Here is a 7,347-nt window from a genome sequence, read left to right on the forward strand (position 1 = left end):
TTCAATGAGATCACCACGCAGGCGACGATAACGGAGACTGGGAAGCTTCATAATCTTCAATCTTTCTTCATAGGACTTGCCCTTTAAACCAGGAATTATCCTTGTTGCACGTCTTTGAACACTCTCAACAAAATTTTTTGTCTTTTTCGAGTCTCGGTGATCACACAACGTTTCCAAACTCTAGGTTCGGACGCACGACAGAGGTGAACAACAGCTTCATCATTTCTTTATCTAGGTACTCGTAGGAGCGTCTGATCAGCCCAAGCAGTTTGTCGGATTTATTAACTTGCGTTTCAATATGCCTAGAAAATTTTAGCTCCTTGTGACTGTTATCGAGTTTCCAATAGCAGACGTACTTCAGAATACGCTGTTCAAATTGATCACATTTTAAATTTACTTAGTCATATCCACATGAATAATCATCCTTGTATTCGCATAGATATCCCGGCCCTCCTACAGTGTGACTAGTGAACCTAATCACACTAGTCATAGTGTGTACTTACTTGAATACTCCATGTACTTGCATCATTATACAATTGTTTGTAACTATTCTCAATGCTGCAATAAATTAATGTTCGTGTGTTGGATTGGATTTGGGTTTCAGCTTGCCTTCATACGCGATTAATTTATATAACGACAATTTGTTATGACTTTTGAAATGAAAACAAGTGTGCACGTCAACCAATATCTAACATCCAAATTCACGCTAAATTAATTCCATTAACAATTCAATTGAAAGTTATTGATATGGCAGCATAACTTATTACGTTAATCCTATATTATTACCATACCATTATTCTCATTATTGTTATAATAATTGTATTTTATTATTTATAATATAAATTCTAATATTTTTCACTCATAGAATATACATGTACGTACGTGAATTCAACCATTGAATACTAGACAAAAAAGCGTCAATAGAGACCGCCGCCATCATTGGTGTATTGTCCGCGCGCTCCACCAATCACCGCCGGGCTCTTAGGCTACGGCCAGACTAAAAGCGTTCACGCGTACGCTGGCTGAGGCTTCAAGCAGAGCGGCGCCGCGCCGCGCGTATGGTGTCCAAACTAGACGCTGAACCGCTCAGCTTACTGCGAGTCTGTGTGTAGAAATGAGTGTCAGCAAGAGACTACCAGCCGTTCTCCTTGATGAAAATTTTATAGGGAAATAAAAGATAACTTTAAAAATCCAATATATACTTTGTTTTGTCTTTTTTGGAATTCATTCAGATGAGATTAGATAGATATTTGATAGGTTATATATGATGCATACCTCGCGAGTCATGATGAAACGCAACTTGTGTAGGTATAGGTGATGAAGCTTACCCATTGCTTCCAAACTTAATGAGACCATGCCCCCGCCAAAACTTAGATGAAAGCAAAAAAATATTCAACTACAGACTATCAAGAGCTCAGCGTTGTGTAGAATGGGCCTTTGGCATTATGACTTCGAAATTCAGAATTTTAACGAAATCCGTCGAGACCAGCGTGGATAATGCTGTGGAAATAACTAAAGCAACTACAGTTTTGCCCACGATTCTTGTAAGGGAGAAATTTGATATGGACACGGCATTTACATCAATGAAATTAAATGCATCGAATGAACAACATGAAACTATAATTATTGCTCCCGTTCATTTAGAAACAGCTCTAGAATTGCAACAGTTGTTCGAAAAAATTTACAAATTTTTTCATATCAGATGCAGGAAAAGTTGCTAGGCAGTATCATATGCTCTAAATAAACAATAAGAATATCCTAGTCCTCTGAGTGCTAAGTTCATTCACTTCTATTTTCTTTGTTTAATAAAAGAATTAAGAAAGAATGTACTATTACTGTTCTTAGTTAAAATATTGAGTGCATCAGCTATCATAGACCACTGGTTGCTGATATATGTCCTATCACTGTGCTGTGGGAGAGAGGCATTCCAGATTGCAGGTACCGCCTCAACTGACGAGGAGCAATGCTTCGACATCAGTCACTCATGGCTGCTTCAAGGACACTGCACGCGCGTGTCCGCGTCGAAATATTTGTCTAGAGTAATGTCGATTTTCCACCGCGCGGCAACGCGGGTTTACGCTTGAAGCAGCTTCTGCCTGTACGCGTTTAGTGTGGCCACTCTGGTAGAAATACATACATATAATATCGCAGCGTGAGCGCGCGTACGCCTTCGTACGCACCAACGCTTTTAGTCTGGCCGTACCCTTATGCTCGCAAGCTTCTCCCGAGCGCACGGCAGAGAAAACTCGATATATGCAAATTCCTAAAGCTTTTTCGCAGTAAAATATCGGTAAATATTGATTAGTTAGGATTTATTACCAAAAATATCAAGATGAAACCATCGAATGTGTGATAATTGACTCTATCTGAAGCTTTGATCATACAGGCACCCGTCAGTCATAAAAGTAATTTATTATTTCCTTCAGTTGCCCCAGGTTTTTTAATTTTATTCAATGATTCATTTAAATAGCAAGTAAACAAATTACTGCAATTTTGAACTGAATTCATGTTGAAACCTTTTTTTTAAAATGAAATTTCGAGAGAAATATTTGAAGCTATTCTATTTGCATCAAATTATAGTAAAATTTATATTTTCACTATTAACATACTATATAAAAGTTATAGGATTCCCGAATAGAGATATTCGCATGAGTCCTCTAAAGGTGTATACCGTTTTCATTGCTATAAAACTCTGTGTGCGTTGTTAGAAAATGACATGAAAAAATGCAAATTGCAGCTTCTTAACTGTAAACCGATCACGTTCCTCTCATTCTGAAAATCCATATCAGTGTTTGAGAACGGATTAGATTATTTTAATAATTTCTTGCAGGTTAAAATCGTATGGTTGACAAAATACACAGCAAGCCTAAGATATATTGAGTACGCCAATATAATATCTAGATTTCTGATTTATTCACTTAAATTTTATATAAAAATAGCGACTCCTACAGCTGCGTTAAAAAATAAAAATGTTAAGTATTTCTATGACATTTTAGCGTAGCAAGTTTACGCGACAAGATAGTCTTCATGGCTCTCTAATTTACATGTGAGGCCGCCTTGACCAATTAAATATTGTATAACTATTAGTTAAAAATATATCGTTAATTAAATCTGCAATTACAGATCATTTTACGCGTTAATTGCTAAGTGTTTGCTTTCGTTCGAAAGCTGCAAATAAAACGCGTTCGATAAAGCCAATACCAAGGATGTACATGCAATACTTTTTGCTTTACGCCGTCTTGAATTTTTATGAAACGACCGATTTGAATGAATAAAAATATTAGGAAAATAATATTTATAGCTTATTATTCGCGTCAAACTGAGCAAGAATAAATCTAAAGACGCGCGATGGTATCTTCAATACGAGTAATTGGCAATGGAGAAGCTGGGGCTAGAGTATCAAGCAATTACGTGCAAGTTTCATTGGCAAATTTTAAGTTGTTGCGTTTTTGCCGAATTTCTACATTAGGATATACAAAACATCATCATATACAATATTCTCTTGAAATGAACTAAATGTAGTATAGGAGCAGCAAATGTGCATATATGCGTAAACTTGTGAGGCAAGTCATATGCAGTTACATGTGTAAACGTCGTGATTTGAGAATATATTAGTTGGTGATACAACCATTTTTTCTTTTACGCAGATTTCACAGTTGTGTTCAGTAGCTATGGATCAAATACGAATCATTTGCATTAGGTAGACTCTTGTATTATATATCTATGATTAAATTTTTTGCCCCCAGTTAATGCCGTTATAGCGGTTGTGGGAGTATATCAGGATGCGCTGTGCAACTCATTACGTCACTTCAGAAGTCACGTGATTCTCCGTATCTTGGTTACCGAGTTTTCACAGGCAGTCGCGCCTCAGTACCTCGGAATACGCCGTTCAAATTGCTTACGCTTAAATTCACTCCATGACTATTTCAATGGCTCACAACTTGCGACGTACACGCTTTCTCACACCCAAAATTAAAAAATTAGACTCGCATCAAAGAATTTCAAGTCACGACCATTCAACGCCCTGTTATGTCAATGAAATGAATTATGTAAATTGAGTAATTTTATTATGCGCTCTAATATAGAGCGTTTCAACGAGTATGACGGGCTCACAATATAATCTGTGCATCTAAATAACGTGGTCAACATTAACAGTTTTTCGTGCTAGTTCATCATATCATTGTGGTGAAGTACATTGCTGGTTAACTTCAATCACTTCCGGGTTATCAAAATTAAGAAACTATGTCACGAGGTAAATTTTGAGATGTAACTCATGTCAAACCTTGTAACCTTTTAAACCTTTACATCCCGTATCGCGCAGACGCGACCAAACTGTACCTGCTGAGCTCATTGGCCTGATGTCGGCAATTCTGTTATAATGACAACTCACTTATTAGGCGACATGGCCTACGTATCAGGTGCCTACACATTCGTATTAAAGCTTTAATCCGTAAAATTATTCATTACGTGTCTGTTCTATTCAGTCATGTTACTGAATCCTGCTACGAGTTATGTAGTTTGAACTTCGTGAAGAATAATTAATTCAGTGTACCATCTGATCGTCTTAGTGGCATTTGTTTCATCCGTTATGTTCAGATGGTAGCATCATACGTGCAAGGAATAACGTTTGTTTAAAGGTTTTTAAAATAAAAAAGTGTTTGATGATGAAGCAACGGCCGTCGCACTGATTGCATGGCTGCAGTGGCTGCCGATGGCTCAGGCAGAATGAATCTGGGTAACTCGACGGTTAGGTGAACGTTGGCTGACGCGTGGCAGGAGGTGATGCCGTAAGGGCTGTTGAAAGTCATTAAATTTCTTCATTAAATTTTGAATTTCTTTAATGAATGTTGATTATTCGTTTATTATCTAATGAATGACAATTTTATTTAGCCCAACACTTTGAAGTTGGATTCACCGATAATTAGTGCATAAGTTTTTTTCAAGAAGTGATGTGAAATTGACAAGGCCGGGGCCAATGAGCTGAATATTTTTCAGTTAAGTANTGTTTTCGGTACTGTTATTCGTAGTGGCTCAGATAGTATCATAGTAGATGTAATTATTCCACACTAGTAATTACAAGTACTGCTCAGAATGGATGGCAATTCTATCTATACTGTCTTGATCAGTTGATCATAAGATTTAGAATTGACCATTCATTATTTATGATTGATGCTTGAGTGAGGCTATAAGACTATATTGTTGCAAATGCAACAAATCTCTGAGGATACAAATTTAATTTGAAGGTAAAGATTGCCTGGTGCAATTTTATCTAGGAAATCTTTAAAAGCTACCATCCTAATATTATTCTTAACTACCGGTTATAGGAAAATATGCTTTCATGAAGTCTATAAACCTTGACTTGCTGCTCCAAAAGCCAATATTTCAAATAAATTTAGAAAATAGTTTCATGTTCCAGTCTTAAATTGTGCAAGTTCACTGTAAATTTTATAAATAGAACAGAGATATTTTAGCTAGCAGGAATCTTGCGGTTCTAAAAATTGTGGAAAGCTCTTGTTGTATCAAAAATTAGATATTACAGATACAACAACTTTGACACATACAAAAAAATTGTATATAATAATGTACTGCGAACCTACATCACCAATCATAGTTATTGATATAGCTTTATTATTAAAATTTGGAACATGTAGCAAGCTCTCTGATTATCTTAGATTAATTTACTCATACTAAATTCTTTTCAGAATTCAATCCAACACAAGTAAGGAAATTACCGTGCAACGATTCAGGATAAATAAAAATAAAAGGAGTTATAGTACGAAGATCTCATGTTGCCAGTAATATTGATGCAATAACGCTCCAGAGTTCCAATAACGATCCTATATAGTCGCAATTATCGAAAAATTTTACCTGTTTAATATGAGTTTTTTCTTAAAAATACTTTATAGGTTCGTATGTGTATATATTCAGTTATTGTAAGTAAAGCAACTGATTATTTCTAATAATAATCAGTTGATGCTATCCATGCCCTAGTGTCCAGTCGCCATTAAGACACTGCTTACAAATACAAATTCTTTACCCCATTAGGGCTCCAAAATATAGAATAGTCTTCAAATAAATTTACCAATTGATAACGGTGACGATTGATATAACAATATACTGAACATGCAGTCGATATAACAAAATTCAGCTTAAACTAAACTATTCTAGCTATTTCGATACAGATACAACAACTGTGACACATACAAATAAATTGTATATAATAATGTACTGCGAACCTACATCACCGATCATAGTTATTGAAATAGCTTCATTATTAAAATTTGGAACATGTGGCAAGCTTTCTGATTATCTTATATTAATTTACTCATACTAAATTCTTTTCAGAATTCAATCCAACACAGGTAAGGAAATTACCGTGCAACGATTCAGACTAAATAAAAATGAAATGAGTTATAGTACGTAGATCTCATATTGCCAGCAATTGATCCAATACCGTATCCGAGTTCCAATAACGATCCTATAGTCGCAATTATCGAAAAATTTGACCTGTTTAATACGAGTTTTTTCCTAAAAAATACGTTAAAGGTTCGTATGTCTGTATATTAAGTTATTATAAAGCACTCTTGAGCGTCTGAAACTTGGTGGATATTTACAGAAATTTTCAGAATGTCTCGCCTATTTGTACAATCACAAATGGGAAGCGTTGGCTCAGCCACGCAATCAAGATTTTCTTGTCCCGTTTTTTATGTCTTCATAAATTTCGAGGATATGCCATGGGAAAATCAGTTCCGCTAATAATTTTCAGGCTATTACATCTTCCAATAAATTCACATGCAGAATTCTTCATTCTTCACTGCTTGTTGTTGTGTTTCCAACTTCTAGCTTTATTTCGTTTGAAAAACCTTGAAAATACGATATAATTTTGGCTTTCTAAGTTTTTCTGCGCGGAATAATGGAAAAAAAACTTTATTTGGAGTGAAGCGTGTACCAATAAGTGGAATCAATCAATGAATCTCCACGCGACTAAACATAGTAGAAGTTTGGATTGACTTTGGTGATGGTGATAAGAAACGTACTCGTGCATATGATCGAAGATTCTAGATCACAATTCCTTCCAACTTGGTAAGCAAAATCATACCAGATCGAACATTGGACCAACATTTCTAGCAACAATGCTGCAAATATTCTTTTTATTAGCCACTATATATAGTTTATATATACATTCCTTCTGAAGCTCTGAGCCTGGGAAGCGTCGTGGCCTAAGTGGCCGGCATCAATGAAGTGGATGAAGATCTAAGTGGTCGGCATCAATGAAGTGGATGAAGGTCTAAGTGGCTGGCATCAATGCAGTGGATGAAGGTCTAAGTGGCCGGCATCAATGAAGTG

The sequence above is a fragment of the Hyalella azteca genome, unplaced genomic scaffold, assembly GCF_000764305.2.
Source record: "Hyalella azteca isolate HAZT.00-mixed unplaced genomic scaffold, Hazt_2.0.2 contig5540, whole genome shotgun sequence".
NCBI classification, from domain to species: Eukaryota; Metazoa; Arthropoda; class Malacostraca; order Amphipoda; family Hyalellidae; genus Hyalella; species Hyalella azteca.